Source organism: Anopheles funestus, unplaced genomic scaffold (assembly GCF_943734845.2).
Source record: "Anopheles funestus unplaced genomic scaffold, idAnoFuneDA-416_04 scaffold_36_ctg1, whole genome shotgun sequence".
In the NCBI taxonomy this organism is placed as follows: Eukaryota; Metazoa; Arthropoda; class Insecta; order Diptera; family Culicidae; genus Anopheles; species Anopheles funestus.
Genome location: NW_026045342.1, coordinates 192,162 through 210,750, shown reverse-complemented (window position 1 = coordinate 210,750; position 18,589 = coordinate 192,162). Strand labels below are relative to the sequence as shown.

Genomic DNA, 18,589 nt, shown 5'->3' with positions numbered 1-18,589 from the left:
AAGACACATTAGCCAAGACACCTTAGCCAAGACACATTAGCCAAGACACATTAGCCAAGACACCTTAGCCAAGACACCTTAGCCAAGACACATTAGCCAAGACACCTTAGCCAAGACACATTAGCCAAGACACCTTAGCCAAGACACATTAGCCAAGACACATTAGCCAAGACACATTAGCCGAGACACATTAGCAAAGACACATTAGCCGAGATACATTAGCCAAGACACATTAGCCAAGACACCTTAGCCAAGACACCTTAGCCAAGACACATTAGCCAAGACACATTAGCCGAGACACCTAAGCCAAGACACATTAGACAAGACACATTAGCCAAGACACATTAGCCAAGACACATTAGCCAATATACCTAAGCCAAGACACCTTAGCCAAGACACCTTAGCCAAGACACCTTAGCTAAGACACATTAGCCAAGACACATTAGCCAAGACACCTTAGCCAAGACACCTTAGCCAAGACACCTTAGCCAAGACACCTTAGCCAAGACACATTAGCCAAGACACCTTAGCCAAGACACATTAGCCAAGACACCTTAGCCAAGACACCTTAGCCAAGACACATTAGCCAAGACACATTAGCCAAGACACCTTAGCCAAGACACCTTAGCCAAGACACATTAGCCAAGACACCTTAGCCAAGACACATTAGCCAAAACACCTTAGCCAAGACACATTAGCCAAGACACCTTAGCCAAGACACCTTAGCCAAGACACATTAGCCAAGACACCTTAGCCAAGACACCTTAGCCAAGACACATTAGCCAAGACACATTAGCCAAGACACCTTAGCCAAGACACATTAGCCAAGACACATTAGCCAAGACACATTTGCCAAGACACCTTAGCCAAGACACATTAGCTAAGACACATTAGTCAAGACACATTAGCCAAGACACATTAGCCAAGACACATTAGCAAAGACACATTAGCCAAGACACATTAGCCAAGACACCTTAGCCAAGACACATTAGCCGAGACACATTAGCCAAGAGCAGAAAAGCTGCTTAGCGAGGCTAGATCGAGTTGCAGCGAGACGGTGACACCACTGACGCAAACCGCGGGTTCATCTAAACGGGGGAGAAGTGCGATAACCCCGGAAGCTGTACCATTGATGCAGAAGAAGCCTAAAAGTGACGCTTCGGGGAACCTCGTAACCGAAACTCCCATAACCGAAACGTCCGACGAACTGCCGTGGACCACCATCGTTAAGCGGAGGCAGCAAGAGCCCAAGAAGACGACTACCGAGCAAGCGGGTAAGGCAGCAGTCCTGCCAAAGATGGCCCCTCAAACGCGCCACAAAACGGAAGCGATAGTAGTGGGGCTCAAAGAAAAGGAGTCGTACGCCGACATTCTGCGAAGGGTGAAGGCGGATCCGAAACTGCAATCGCTTGGGAAGCAAGTTTCCAAGGTTAGACGCACGAGGGAGGGAAACCTGATTTTCGAGCTGAAGCGAGACGATGCAGTAAGCGGTAGCGACTTTAAAGACCTGCTGCAGGATTCCGTGGGAGAAGCCGGTCAGGTCACAGTGCGAGGAAATGTTGCGACACTTGAAATTCGCGACATAGACGAGGTGACAAGCCTGGAAGATGTTGAACGCGCGCTTAAAGCGAGATTCGAACTCGGTACAACTCGCCTCGACATCAACATAAAGCCGGCATTCAACGGAACGCAGACAGCCTGCATAAAAATGGCAGCCAAGCAAGCGCTGCTTATAGCGTCAGCGAGAGAGGTAGAAATTGACTGGTCAATTTGCCGAATCCGCATTCTGCCACAATCGCGAAGGTGTTTCCGCTGCTGGGAATACAACCATGTGCAGCGAGACTGCAAGGGACCGGATAGGAGAAACAACTGTCTGCGGTGCGGCGAGGAGGGCCACCAGGCTCGCACGTGCACCAAACCGGCAGTATGCCTAGTATGTGCTCCAGGCAACAATGCTCACCAGGTCGGAGGAACGTATTGTCCAGCAGCCCAGAAAGCATGGAGATAGTGCAAGTAAACCTGAATCACTGCGAGGCTGCACAAGATCTTTTGTGTCAGGTAGTGGTTGAGGAAAAGGGCGATGTGGTCATTCTGTCGGAGCCGTATCAAGCACCGAAAGGCGGCAGCAACAACTGGGTTTCGGACAAAACAGGCAAGGCTGCAATCTGGGCTGCGGGAAGATTCCCGATTCAGAGAGTGGTCTCCTGTACATTCGAGGGTTTCGTGATCGCCGAAGTAAACGAAGTGTGCATCTGCAGCAGCTACGCACCGCCAAGCTGGGAGCTGAAAAGGTTCAACGAGATGTTGGACAACCTAGTCGCTGAACTCAGTGGGATTAGCGACGTGATCATCGCCGGAGACTTTAACGCATGGGCCGTTGAATGGGGGAGCATTCGCACGAACAACAGGGGAGAAGCGATACTGGAGAGTTTCGCCCGGCTGAACGTTGTCCTGGGAAACGTTGGCTCCACTCCTACATTCAGCAGGAACGACAGGACGTCGATTATCGACATTACGTTCTGTAGTCCCGTCCTGGCGCAACACCTAAACTGGCGAGTGAGCGATGCGTATACCCTGAGCGATCATCGAGTTGTCCGGTATAGCATCGGGAAAAAGCGCATAACACAGCAGGTTCCGTCAAACAAAATGCGAGGCTGGAAAACCCGGATGTTCAACAAGGAACTTTTCTTGGAAGCGCTTAACTTCGGCGATTTTGGAATAGTTCGAAATGCTCCAGATCTTGTAGCTGCTCTGTCCACGGCGTGTGATGCCACGATGCCCCGTAGAAAGCCACCCCGTCATTCCCGTACTCCTGCCTACTGGTGGGACTCTACCATCGCGAAGTTCCGGTCTGATTGCTTGGCAGCCCGCAGAAAAATGCAACGTGAGAGGTGTCCGAAACGAAGACTGCAGCTGAGAGACGCCTACGTTACGGCTAGGTCGGTCTTAAAGAGAGAGATTAAGTCGAGCAAACGGCGTTACTTTCTTCAATTATGCGCAGCAGTCGCTCGGAAGCCTGCTGGGGTTCTGCTTTCAAGGAGCTGATGGGGAAAGGCAGAACACATGAACCCGTCGAGCGTTGCCCTGTTGTGCTTAAAAGCATCATCGAAAGATTGTTCCCGACGCACAACCCTCCGGTACTAAACCCAGCGTTCACAGTCCCGGAGTCCGAACCTGAGCCGATTACAGTCGACGAGATCCTCAGGATCGCTGACCGCCTCAAACCAGGAAAAGCACCCGGGCCGGATGGACTTCCTAACGAGGCAGTCATGGTGGCCATGAAAGCGTATCCGGCAGTGTTCCAAACCGTGCTGCAGACCACTCTCCTGTCTGGGCAGTTCCCGTCGTTGTGGAAGAAGCAAAAGCTGGTTCTAATACCAAAGCCGGGCAAGCCACCGGGTGACCCGTCAGCCTTCAGGCCGTTGGGTCTCATCGACACCATGGCTAAGGTTCAGGAGATGACGCTTCTGGATCGTTTGGTTCAATACACGGAAGGCGAACACGGACTTTCTGAGCGCCAGTTCGGTTTTCGGAAGAAGCGCTCAACGGTTGACGCAGTACTGGCGGTGCTCGAGAAAGGCAACGCAGCGTTTCGTCGGAAAAGGTGTGGTGCTCGCTACTGTGCAGTCGTCACTATAGACGTCAAAAACGCATTCAACAGCGCTAGTTGGGAGGCGATAGCAGTTGCGTTGGAGAACATGAGGGTTCCCCCGTATTTGTGCAGGGTGCTGAGGAGCTACCTCCACGGCCGCGTTTTGCAGTACGAAACAGGCGAGGGGGTTAAAACGTCCACCATTACAGCCGGAGTTCCACAGGGATCAGTTCTTGGTCCCACCCTGTGGAACGTCATGTATAACGGAGTACTAACCCTCGCTCTTCCTCCAAAAACTGAGCTCACCGGCTTTGCAGACGACATTGCGTTAACAGTCACCGGCGAATCCATCGAGGAGGTTGAGATGTTAGCCACGGATGCTGTCGGTAGAATCGATGAATGGATGAAAGCAGCCTGCTTAGAAATTGCGCACGCGAAAACAGAGTTCATACTCATCAGCAGCCATAAGGAAGTGCAGAAGGCATCGATACTGGTGGGCTCAGAGCACATTGAGTCCGTCAGGAATCTCAAATACCTTGGGATTCGAATCGATGACCGGCTGAAATTCAAGCACCATCTAGATGATGCATGCAATAAAGCCATGAAGACCGCAAATGCATTGGCATCATTCATGCCAAACATAGGTGGACCCAGCAGCAGCATACGACGTCTTCACGCAAGCGATGCCATATCCGTTACAAGATATGGTGCGCCAGTCTGGGCGCATATTCTGTCGGAAAAGCAGCACCAGAATACTGTACGTAGAGTACATCGGCGATTGGCCATGCGTGTTGCTAGTGCTTACCGTACCATCTCGTACGATGCGGTTTGCGTGATATCGGGTATGATGCCCCTATGCATCATTCTTGAGGAGGACTTGGAGAATTTCCGGACGGCACGTGCGGGGGAACCTCTCACTGCAGCTGTGAAGAAACGCATCAGGGCAGAGACGACGCAGAAATGGCAGAGCAGCTGGTCAAGTTCATCAACAGGCAGATGGACCTATTCGCTGATTCCCGATGTTGCGGCATGGGTTGGAAGGACGCATGGTGACGTAGACTTCTTCGTCACGCAGATTCTTTCCGGCCATGGCTGCTTCCGGAGCTACTTGCATAGGTTTACGCACGCGTCTTCGCCGCGGTGCCCAGCTTGTCCGGACGCCGACGAGACGGCAGAACATGTCATGTTCGGCTGTCCAAGGTTCATCGCCGAACGTCAGCAGCTGAACGACATGTGCGATACGGAGGTTGGGCACTCAAACTTGGTGCAGCTGATGCTCCAGAACAGCAATATGTGGGAGGCTGCGTCGACGATGATGCGCCAGGTCGTTACAAAGCTGCAGCGGTGGTGGAGAGAAGACCAGATGCATGGTCTTGCCTGAGTGTTTAGTGTGAAGGGTTGTGTTGTTTGTGTGTGCGTGTGTGACCGTCCAGTGTAAAACCTACGTGTGCTCGAGAGTGTTATATGTTGCTAGTACGTACCAAGTAGACTAAGTGCACAGCACTGCCCCTCCCATGAAGTAATACCGCGAGGTGATTCCGTGGGAGGGTGCACAGGGTTCAAGGAGAGTTTTTTACTGGGTAAAAATCCCATGTCCCCCACTGTGGGTGTCTTTCGAAGATTTTAAACTCCTTGTAAAAAAAAAAAAAAAAAAAAAAAAAAAAAAACATTAGCCAAGACACATTAGCCAAGACACCTTAGCCAAGACACATTAGCCGAGACACATTAGCCAAGACACATTAGACAAGACACATTAGCCAAGACACCTTAGCCAAGACACCTTAGCCAAGACACATTAGCCAAGACACATTAGCCAAGACACATTTGCGCCTTTAACAGTGCTAGCTGGGAGGCAATTGCTGCTGGGTTGGAGCGCATGGAGGTTCCCCCGTACTTGTGCAGGCTCTTGAGTAATTATCTTCAAGGACGGGTGCTACAATATGACACGGAGGAAGGAGTCCGGACAACCTCGATTACGGCAGGCGTCCCACAGGGATCAGTTTTAGGACCCACTCTGTGGAACGTCATGTATGACGGGGTGCTGACTCTCGCACTGCCACCAGGAGCTCAATTGATCGGGTTTGCAGATGACATCGCCCTTACAATAACCGGCGAAACGATTGAGGAGATCGAGATGCTGGCAACGGACGCAGTCAACAGGATTGATAGGTGGATGAGAGGGGTAAAGCTGCAAATTGAGCACGCGAAGACGAAGTTTATAGTCATCAGCAGCCACAGGGAAGTACAGAAAGCTACGATATTGGTTGGCTCGCACCACATTGAGTCTACCAGATATCTAAAATATCTCGGAGTCATAATCGACGATCGGCTGAACTTCAAGCAGCACCTCGTAGAAGTGTGTGGGAAGGCTATGAAGACCGCAAATATGATGGCAACATTCATGCCAAATATAGGTGGACCAAGCAGCAACATTAGGCGCCTACACGCTAATGTAGCTACGTCCGTAGTGAGGTACGGAGCCCCGGCGTGGGCACACATCATGTCGGCGAAGCAGAACCGGAAAGCTGTGGATAAGGTACACAGACGATTGGTCATGCGTGTTACCAGTGCGTATCGTACCATATCGTATGATGCGGTATGCGTAATTGCGGGAATCATGCCGCTCTACATCACCCTTGAAGAAGACGCGAAGAACTTCCGCAACGCACGCTCGGGGGAACCTCTTGCTGATGGAGCAGTTAAGTCGGAGTCAAAGAGGAAATGGCAGGTGGCTTGGAGCAACTCGGCGAAAGGGAGATGGACCTATTCCTTGATCCCCGACGTTGAAACGTGGCTGGGAAGGAAACATGGCGAAGTGAACTTCTTCGTCACACAATTTCTCTCCGGTCATGGCTGTTTCAGGAACTACCTGCATAGATTCCGACATGCCGCTTCACCACGATGCCCAGCATGCGGGGACGTAGATGAGACAGCTGAACACGTTTTGTTCTACTGTCCTAGATTCGCTGAGGAGCGCCGGCAATTGAGCGACAAGTGCGGAACGGCAGTGAACGCGTCGAACATCCTGCAAGTGATGTTGCAGAGTGCAGATCTGTGGAAGGCAGCTGAAACGGCGATGCGATCGATTCTGGTGAAACTGCAGAAACAGTGGCGACAAGATCAACGGTTTGGTCTCGCATGAGTGTGTGCTGTGCTGTGTATGTGATGTCCAGTGTTGTGTTGTGTTGTGAAAAAAAAAAAAAAAAAAAAAAACAAACAAACAAAAGTGTTGCTTGTTGCTAGCGCGTATCATAAGACAGACTGAGTGCCACAGCACTGCCCCTCCCATGAAGTAATACCGCGAGGTGATTCCGTGGGAGGGTGCACAGGGTTCAAGGAGAGTTTTTTACTGGGTAAAAATCCCATGTCCCCCATTGTGGGTGTCTTTCGAAGATTTTAAACTCCTTGTAAAAAAAAAAAAAAAAAAAAAAAAAAAAAACATTTGCCAAGACACATTAGCCAAGACACATTAGTAAAGACTCATTAGCCGAGACACATTAGCCGAGACACCTTAGCCAAGACACATTAGCCAAGACACATTAGCCAAGACACATTAGCCAAGACACATTAGCCAAGACACATTAGCCAAGACACCTTAGCCAAGACACATTAGCCAAGACACATTAGCCAAGACACCTTAGCCAAGACACATTAGCCAAGACACCTTAGCCAAGACACATTAGCCAAGACACCTTAGCCAAGACACCTTAGCCAAGACACATTAGACAAGACACATTAGCCAAGACACCTTAGCCAAGACACCTTAGCCAAGACACATTAGCCAAGACACAGTAGCCAAGACACCTTAGCCAAGACACATTAGCCAAGACACCTTAGCCAAGACACATAAGCCAAAACACATTAGCCAAGACACATTAGCCGAGACACCTTAGCCAAGCCACCTTAGCCAAGACACATTAGCCAAGACACCTTAGCCAAGACACCTTAGCCAAGACACATTAGCCAAGACACATTAGCCAAGACACATTAGCCAAGACACATTAGCCGAGACACATAAGCCAAGACACATTAGCCAAGACACCTTAGCCAAGACACCTTAGCCAAGACACATTAGCCAAGACACATTAGCCAAGACACCTTAGCCAAGACACCTTAGCCAAGACACATTAGCCAAGACACATTTGCCAAGACACATTAGCCAAGACACATTAGTAAAGACTCATTAGCCGAGACACATTAGCCGAGACACCTTAGCCAAGACACATTAGCCAAGACACATTAGCCAAGACACCTTAGCAAAGACACATTAGCCAAGACACATTAGCCAAGACACCTTAGCCAAGACACCTTAGCCAAGACACCTTAGCCAAGACACCTTAGCCAAGACACATTAGCCAAGACACCTTAGCCAAGACACATTAGCCAAGACACCTTAGCCAAGACACATTAGCCAAGACACCTTAGCCAAGACACCTTAGCCAAGACACATTAGCCAAGACACATTAGCCAAGACACATTTGCCAAGACACATTAGCCAAGACACATTAGTAAAGACTCATTAGCCGAGACACATTAGCCGAGACACCTTAGCCAAGACACATTAGCCAAGACACATTAGCCAAGACACATTAGCCAAGACACATTAGCCAAGACACATTAGCCAAGACACCTTAGCCAAGACACATTAGCCAAGACACATTAGCCAAGACACCTTAGCCAAGACACATTAGCCAAGACACCTTAGTCAAGACACATTAGCCAAGACACCTTAGCCAAGACACCTTAGCCAAGACACATTAGACAAGACACATTAGCCAAGACACCTTAGCCAAGACACCTTAGCCAAGACACATTAGCCAAGACACATTAGCCAAGACACCTTAGCCAAGACACATTAGCCAAGACACCTTAGCCAAGACACATAAGCCAAAACACATTAGCCAAGACACATTAGCCGAGACACCTTAGCCAAGCCACCTTAGCCAAGACACATTAGCCAAGACACCTTAGCCAAGACACCTTAGCCAAGACACATAAGCCAAGACACATTAGCCAAGACACATTAGCCAAGACACATTAGCCGAGACACATAAGCCAAGACACATTAGCCAAGACACCTTAGCCAAGACACCTTAGCCAAGACACATTAGCCAAGACACATTAGCCAAGACACATTAGCCGAGACACATTAGCAAAGACACATTAGCCGAGATACATTAGCCAAGACACATTAGCCAAGACACATTAGCCAAGACACCTTAGCCAAGACACATTAGCCAAGACACATTAGCCGAGACACCTAAGCCAAGACACATTAGACAAGACACATTAGCCAAGACACATTAGCCAAGACACATTAGCCAATACACCTAAGCCAAGACACCTTAGCCAAGACACCTTAGCCAAGACACCTTAGCTAAGACACATTAGCCAAGACACATTAGCCAAGACACCTTAGCCAAGACACCTTAGCCAAGACACCTTAGCCAAGACACCTTAGCCAAGACACATTAGCCAAGACACCTTAGCCAAGACACATTAGCCAAGACACCTTAGCCAAGATACCTTAGCCAAGACACATTAGCCAAGACACATTAGCCAAGACACCTTAGCCACGACACCTTAGCCAAGACACATTAGCCAAGACACATTTGCCAAGACACATTAGCCAAGACACATTAGTAAAGACTCATTAGCCGAGACACATTAGCAAAGACACATTAGCCGAGATACATTAGCCAAGACACATTAGCCAAGACACCTTAGCCAAGACACCTTAGCCAAGACACATTAGCCAATACACATTAGCCAAGACACCTTAGCCAAGACACCTTAGCCAAGACACCTTAGCCAAGACACCTTAGCCAAGACACATTAGCCGAGACACATTAGCAAAGACACATTAGCCGAGATACATTAGCCAAGACACATTAGCCAAGACACCTTAGCCAAGACACCTTAGCCAAGACACATTAGCCAAGACACATTAGCCGAGACACCTAAGCCAAGACACATTAGCCAAGACACATTAGCCAAGACACCTTAGCCAAGACACATTAGCCAAGACACATTAGCCAAGACACCTTAGATAAGACACCTTAGCCAAGACACATTAGCCAAGACACCTTAGCCAAGTTACATTAGCAAAGACACATTAGCCAAGACACATTAGCCAAGACACCTTAGCCAAGACACATTAGCCGAGACACATTAGCCAAGACACATTAGCCAAGACACCTTAGCCAAGACACATTAGCCGAGACACATTAGCCAAGACACATTAGACAAGACACATTAGCCAAGACACCTTAGCCAAGACACCTTAGCCAAGACACATTAGCCAAGACACATTAGCCAAGACACATTTGCCAAGACACATTAGCCAAGACACATTAGTAAAGACTCATTAGCCGAGACACATTAGCCGAGACACCTTAGCCAAGACACATTAGCCAAGACACATTAGCCAAGACACATTAGCCAAGACACATTAGCCAAGACACATTAGCCAAGACACCTTAGCCAAGACACATAAGCCAAGACACATTAGCCAAGACACCTTAGCCAAGACACATTAGCCAAGACACCTTAGCCGAGACACATTAGCCAAGACACCTTAGCCAAGACACCTTAGCCAAGACACATTAGACAAGACACATTAGCCAAGACACCTTAGCCAAGACACCTTAGCCAAGACACATTAGCCAAGACACATTAGCCAAGACACCTTAGCCAAGACACATTAGCCAAGACACCTTAGCCAAGACACATAAGCCAAAACACATTAGCCAAGACACATTAGCCGAGACACCTTAGCCAAGCCACCTTAGCCAAGACACATTAGCCAAGACACCTTAGCCAAGACACCTTAGCCAAGACACATTAGCCAAGACACATTAGCCAAGACACATTAGCCAAGACACATTAGCCGAGACACATAAGCCCAGACACATTAGCCAAGACACCTTAGCCAAGACACCTTAGCCAAGACACATTAGCCAAGACACATTAGCCAAGACACCTTAGCCAAGACACCTTAGCCAAGACACATTAGCCAAGACACATTTGCCAAGACACATTAGCCAAGACACATTAGTAAAGACTCATTAGCCGAGACACATTAGCCGAGACACCTTAGCCAAGACACATTAGCCAAGACACATTAGCCAAGACACCTTAGCAAAGACACATTAGCCAAGACACATTAGCCAAGACACCTTAGCCAAGACACCTTAGCCAAGACACCTTAGCCAAGACACCTTAGCCAAGACACATTAGTCAAGACACCTTAGCCAAGACACATTAGCCAAGACACCTTAGCCAAGACACATTAGCCAAGACACCTTAGCCAAGACACCTTAGCCAAGACACATTAGCCAAGACACATTAGCCAAGACACATTTGCCAAGACACATTAGCCAAGACACATTAGTAAAGACTCATTAGCCGAGACACATTAGCCGAGACACCTTAGCCAAGACACATTAGCCAAGACACATTAGCCAAGACACATTAGCCAAGACACATTAGCCAAGACACATTAGCCAAGACACCTTAGCCAAGACACATTAGCCAAGACACATTAGCCAAGACACCTTAGCCAAGACACATTAGCCAAGACACCTTAGCCAAGACACATTAGCCAAGACACCTTAGCCAAGACACCTTAGCCAAGACACATTAGACAAGACACATTAGCCAAGACACCTTAGCCAAGACACCTTAGCCAAGACACATTAGCCAAGACACATTAGCCAAGACACCTTAGCCAAGACACCATAGCCAAGACACCTTAGCCAAGACACATAAGCCAAAAAACATTAGCCAAGACACATTAGCCGAGACACCTTAGCCAAGCCACCTTAGCCAAGACACATTAGCCAAGACACCTTAGCCAAGACACCTTAGCCAAGACACATTAGCCAAGACACATTAGCCAAGACACATTAGCCAAGACACATTAGCCGAGACACATACAGGGTTTTTCTATTCAGTTTAGACTAGCCGCATACTTTTTCCTACTCGGCGCACTTGATTTTTAGCAAGCAGCCTGTTTGTTTGCCAACCCGCGTCAAAAATCAAATGCTCACAGCAGGAAAAAGTATGCGGCTAGTCTAAACTGAATAGAAAACCCCTGTAAGCCAAGACACATTAGCCAAGACACCTTAGCCAAGACACCTTAGCCAAGACACATTAGCCAAGACACATTAGCCAAGACACATTAGCCGAGACACATTAGCAAAGACACATTAGCCGAGATACATTAGCCAAGACACATTAGCCAAGACACCTTAGCCAAGACACATTAGCCAAGACACATTAGCCGAGACACCTAAGCCAAGACACATTAGACAAGACACCTTAGCAAAGACACATTAGCCAAGACACATTAGCCAATACACCTAAGCCAAGACACCTTAGCCAAGACACCTTAGCCAAGACACCTTAGCTAAGACACATTAGCCAAGACACATTAGCCAAGACACCTTAGCCAAGACACCTTAGCCAAGACACCTTAGCCAAGACACCTTAGCCAAGACACATTAGCCAAGACACCTTAGCCAAGACACATTAGCCAAGACACCCTAGCCAAGACACCTTAGCCAAGACACATTAGCCAAGACACATTAGCCAAGACACCTTAGCCAAGACACCTTAGCCAAGACACATTAGCCAAGACACCTTAGCCAAGACACATTAGCCAAGACACCTTAGCCAAGACACATTAGCCAAGACACCTTAGCCAAGACACCTTAGCCAAGACACATTAGCCAAGACACCTTAGCCAAGACACCTTAGCCAAGACACATTAGCCAAGACACATTAGCCAAGACACCTTAGCCAAGACACCTTAGCCAAGACACCTTAGCCAAGACACCTTAGCCAAGACACCTTAGCCAAGACACATTAGTCAAGACACCTTAGCCAAGACACATTAGCCAAGACACCTTAGCCAAGACACATTAGCCAAGACACCTTAGCCAAGACACCTTAGCCAAGACACATTAGCCAAGACACATTAGCCAAGACACATTTGCCAAGACACATTAGCCAAGACACATTAGTAAAGACTCATTAGCCGAGACACATTAGCCGAGACACCTTAGCCAAGACACATTAGCCAAGACACATTAGCCAAGACACATTAGCCAAGACACATTAGCCAAGACACATTAGCCAAGACACCTTAGCCAAGACACATTAGCCAAGACACATTAGCCAAGACACCTTAGCCAAGACACCTTAGCCAAGACACATTAGACAAGACACATTAGCCAAGACACCTTAGCCAAGACACCTTAGCCAAGACACATTAGCCAAGACACATTAGCCAAGACACCTTAGCCAAGACACCATAGCCAAGACACCTTAGCCAAGACACATAAGCCAAAAAACATTAGCCAAGACACATTAGCCGAGACACCTTAGCCAAGCCACCTTAGCCAAGACACATTAGCCAAGACACCTTAGCCAAGACACCTTAGCCAAGACACATTAGCCAAGACACATTAGCCAAGACACATTAGCCAAGACACATTAGCCGAGACACATACAGGGTTTTTCTATTCAGTTTAGACTAGCCGCATACTTTTTCCTACTCGGCGCACTTGATTTTTAGCAAGCAGCCTGTTTGTTTGCCAACCCGCGTCAAAAATCAAATGCTCACAGCAGGAAAAAGTATGCGGCTAGTCTAAACTGAATAGAAAACCCCTGTAAGCCAAGACACATTAGCCAAGACACCTTAGCCAAGACACCTTAGCCAAGACACATTAGCCAAGACACATTAGCCAAGACACATTAGCCGAGACACATTAGCAAAGACACATTAGCCGAGATACATTAGCCAAGACACATTAGCCAAGACACCTTAGCCAAGACACATTAGCCAAGACACATTAGCCGAGACACCTAAGCCAAGACACATTAGACAAGACACCTTAGCAAAGACACATTAGCCAAGACACATTAGCCAATACACCTAAGCCAAGACACCTTAGCCAAGACACCTTAGCCAAGACACCTTAGCTAAGACACATTAGCCAAGACACATTAGCCAAGACACCTTAGCCAAGACACCTTAGCCAAGACACCTTAGCCAAGACACCTTAGCCAAGACACATTAGCCAAGACACCTTAGCCAAGACACATTAGCCAAGACACCCTAGCCAAGACACCTTAGCCAAGACACATTAGCCAAGACACATTAGCCAAGACACCTTAGCCAAGACACCTTAGCCAAGACACATTAGCCAAGACACCTTAGCCAAGACACATTAGCCAAGACACCTTAGCCAAGACACATTAGCCAAGACACCTTAGCCAAGACACCTTAGCCAAGACACATTAGCCAAGACACCTTAGCCAAGACACCTTAGCCAAGACACATTAGCCAAGACACATTAGCCAAGACACCTTAGCCAAGACACCTTAGCCAAGACACATTAGCCAAGACACATTAGCCAAGACACATTTGCCAAGACACCTTAGCCAAGACACATTAGCTAAGACACATTAGTCAAGACACATTAGCCAAGACACATTAGCCAAGACACATTAGCAAAGACACATTAGCCAAGACACATTAGCCAAGACACCTTAGCCAAGACACATTAGCCGAGACACATTAGCCAAGACACATTAGCCAAGACACATTAGCAAAGACACATTAGCCAAGACACATTAGCCAAGACACCTTAGCCAAGACACATTAGCCGAGACACCTTAGCCAAGACACCTTAGCCAAGACACATTAGCCAAGACACATTAGCCAAGACACATTTGCCAAGACACATTAGCCAAGACACATTAGTAAAGACTCATTAGCCGAGACACATTAGCCGAGACACCTTAGCCAAGACACATTAGCCAAGACACATTAGCCAAGACACATTAGCCAAGACACATTAGCCAAGACACATTAGCCAAGACACCTTAGCCAAGACACATTAGCCAAGACACATTAGCCAAGACACCTTAGCCAAGACACATTAGCCAAGACACCTTAGCCAAGACACATTAGCCAAGACACCTTAGCCAAGACACCTTAGCAAAGACACATTAGCCAAGACACATTAGCCAAGACACCTTAGCCAAGACACCTTAGCCAAGACACCTTAGCCAAGACACCTTAGCCAAGACACATTAGCCAAGACACCTTAGCCAAGACACATTAGCCAAGACACCTTAGCCAAGACACATTAGCCAAGACACCTTAGCCAAGACACCTTAGCCAAGACACATTAGCCAAGACACCTTAGCCAAGACACCTTAGCCAAGACACATTAGCCAAGACACATTAGCCAAGACACCTTAGCCAAGACACCTTAGCCAAGACACATTAGCCAAGACACATTAGCCAAGACACATTTGCCAAGACACCTTAGCCAAGACACATTAGCTAAGACACATTAGTCAAGACACATTAGCCAAGACACATTAGCCAAGACACATTAGCAAAGACACATTAGCCAAGACACATTAGCCAAGACACCTTAGCAAAGACACATTAGCCGAGACACATTAGCCAAGACACATTAGCCAAGACACCTTAGCCAAGACACATTAGCCGAGACACATTAGCCAAGACACATTAGACAAGACACATTAGCCAAGACACCTTAGCCAAGACACCTTAGCCAAGACACATTAGCCAAGACACATTAGCCAAGACACATTTGCCAAGACACATTAGCCAAGACACATTAGTAAAGACTCATTAGCCGAGACACATTAGCCGAGACACATTAGCCAAGACACATTAGCCAAGACACATTAGCCAAGACACATTAGCCAAGACACATTAGCCAAGACACATTAGCCAAGACACATTAGCCAAGACACCTTAGCCAAGACACATTAGCCAAGACACCTTAGCCAAGACACATTAGCCAAGACACCTTAGCCAAGACACATTAGCCAAGACACCTTAGCCAAGACACCTTAGCCAAGACACATTAGACAAGACACATTAGCCAAGACACCTTAGCCAAGACACCTTAGCCAAGACACATTAGCCAAGACACATTAGCCAAGACACCTTAGCCAAGACACATTAGCCAAGACACCTTAGCCAAGACACATAAGCCAAAACACATTAGCCAAGACACATTAGCCGAGACACCTTAGCCAAGCCACCTTAGCCAAGACACATTAGCCAAGACACCTTAGCCAAGACACCTTAGCCAAGACACATTAGCCAAGACACATTAGCCAAGACACATTAGCCAAGACACATTAGCCGAGACACATAAGCCAAGACACATTAGCCAAGACACCTTAGCCAAGACACCTTAGCCAAGACACATTAGCCAAGACACATTAGCCAAGACACCTTAGCCAAGACACCTTAGCCAAGACACATTAGCCAAGACACATTAGCCAAGACACCTTAGCCAAGACACCTTAGCCAAGACACATTAGACAAGACACCTTAGCCAAGACACCTTAGCCAAGACACCTTAGCCAAGACACATTAGCCAAGACACATTAGCCAAGACACCTTAGCCAAGACACATTAGCCAAGACACCTCAGCCAAGACACATAAGCCTAAACACATTAGCCAAGACACATTAGCCGAGACACCTTAGCCAAGCCACCTTAGCCAAGACACATTAGCCAAGACACCTTAGCCAAGACACCTTAGCCAAGATACATTAGCCAAGACACATTAGCCAAGACACATTAGCCAAGACACATTAGCCGAGACACATAAGCCAAGACACATTAGCCAAGACACCTTAGCCAAGACACCTTAGCCAAGACACATTAGCCAAGACACATTAGCCAAGACACATTAGCCGAGACACATTAGCAAAGACACATTAGCCGAGATACATTAGCCAAGACACATTAGCCAAGACACCTTAGCCAAGACACCTTAGCCAAGACACATTAGCCGAGACACCTAAGCCAAGACACATTAGCCAAGACACATTAGCCAAGACACATTAGCCAAGACACATTAGCCAATACACCTAAGCCAAGACACCTTAGCCAAGACACCTTAGCCAAGACACCTTAGCTAAGACGCATTAGCCAAGACACATTAGCCAAGACACCTTAGCCAAGACACCTTAGCCAAGACACCTTAGCCAAGACACCTTAGCCAAGACACATTAGCCAAGACACCTTAGCCAAGACACATTAGCCAAGACACCTTAGCCAAGACACCTTAGCCAAGACACATTAGCCAAGACACATTAGCCAAGACACCTTAGCCAAGACACCTTAGCCAAGACACATTAGCCAAGACACATTTGCCAAGACACATTAGCCAAGACACATTAGTAAAGACTCATTAGCCGAGACACATTAGCAAAGACACATTAGCCGAGATACATTAGCCAAGACACATTAGCCAAGACACCTTAGCCAAGACACCTTAGCCAAGACACATTAGCCAATACACATTAGCCAAGACACCTTAGCCAAGACACCTTAGCCAAGACACATTAGCCAAGACACATTAGCCAAGACACCTTAGCCAAGACACCTTAGCCATGACGCATTAGCCAAGAAACATTAGCCAAGACACATTAGCCAAGACACCTTAGCCAAGACACATTAGCCGAGACACATTAGCCAAGACACCTTAGCCAAGACACCTTAGCCAAGACACATTAGCCAAGACACATTAGCCAAGACACATGAGCCAAGACACCTTAGCCAAGACACCTTAGCCAAGACACCTTAGCCAAGACACATTAGCCAAGACACATTAGCCAAGACACCTTAGCCAAGACACATTAGCCGAGACACATTAGCCAAGACACATTAGCCAAGACACATTAGCCAAGACACATTAGCCAAGACACATTAGCCAAGACACCTTAGCCAAGACACATTAGCCAAGACACCTTAGCCAAGACACCTTAGCCAAGACACATTAGTCGAGACACATTAGCCGAGACACATTAGCTAAGACACCTTAGCCAAGACACCTTAGCAAAGACACATTACCCAAGACACTTTAGCCATGACGCATTAGCCATGACGCATTAGCCAAGACACATTAGCCAAGACACATTTGCCGAGACACATTAGCCAAGACACATTAGCCAAGACACATTAGCCAAGACACATTAGCCAAGACACATTAGCCAAGACACATTAGCCAAGACACATTAGCCAAGACACATTAGCCAAGACACCTTAGCCAAGACACCTTAGCCAAAACACATTAGCCAAGACACATTAGCCGAGACACATTAGCAAAGACACATTAGCCAAGACACATTAGCCAAGACACATTAGCCAAGACACATTAGCCAAGACACATTAGCCGAGACACATTAGCCAAGACACCATAGCCAAGACAACTTAGGAAAGACACATTAGCTAAGACACATTAGCCAAGACACATTAGCCAAGACACATTAGCCAAGACACCTTAGCCGAGACACATTAGCAAAGACACATTAGCCAAGACTCATTAGCCAAGACACCTTAGCCAAGACACCTTAGCCAAGACACATTAGCCAAAACACATTGGCCAAGACACCTTAGCCAAGACACATTAGCCGAGACACCTTAGATAAGACACATTAGCCAAGACACATTAGCCAAGACACATTAGCCAAGACACCTTAGGAAAGACACATTAGCTAAGACACATTAGCCAAGACACATTAGCCAAGACACATTAGCCAAGACACCTTAGCCGAGACACATTAGCAAAGACACATTAGCCAAGACACATTAGCCAAGACACCTTTGCCAAGACACATTAGCCAAGACACATTAGCCAAGATACATTAGGCGAGACACATTAGCAAAGACACATTAGCCAAGACACCTTAGCCAAGACACATTAGCCAAGACACATTAGCCAAGACACCTTAGCCAAGACACATAAGCCGAGACACATTGGCCAAGACACCTTAGCCAAGACACCTTAGCCAAGACACATTAGCCAAGACACATTGGCCAAGACACATTAGCCAAGACACATTAGCCGAGACACCTTAGCCAAGACACATTAGCCAAGACACATTAGCCAAGACACATTAGCCAAGACACCTTAGCCAAGACACATT

The 18,589-nt window shown here is 47.5% G+C and overlaps 1 protein-coding gene across 1 annotated transcript in view; it reads right to left on the bottom strand.

Moving 5' to 3' along the window:
- Positions 1-18,589, bottom strand: part of LOC125774396 (uncharacterized) — a 158,030-nt gene that overhangs the window by 8,073 nt on the left and 131,368 nt on the right. The window contains exons 20-22 of the mRNA XM_049444624.1: positions 15,619-17,032; positions 9,329-11,344; positions 7,803-8,530 (exon numbers count right to left, since the gene is read on the bottom strand). The gene's annotated coding sequence lies outside the window, so the exon portion shown is untranslated. The remainder of the gene's footprint in view (positions 1-7,802; positions 8,531-9,328; positions 11,345-15,618; positions 17,033-18,589) is intronic.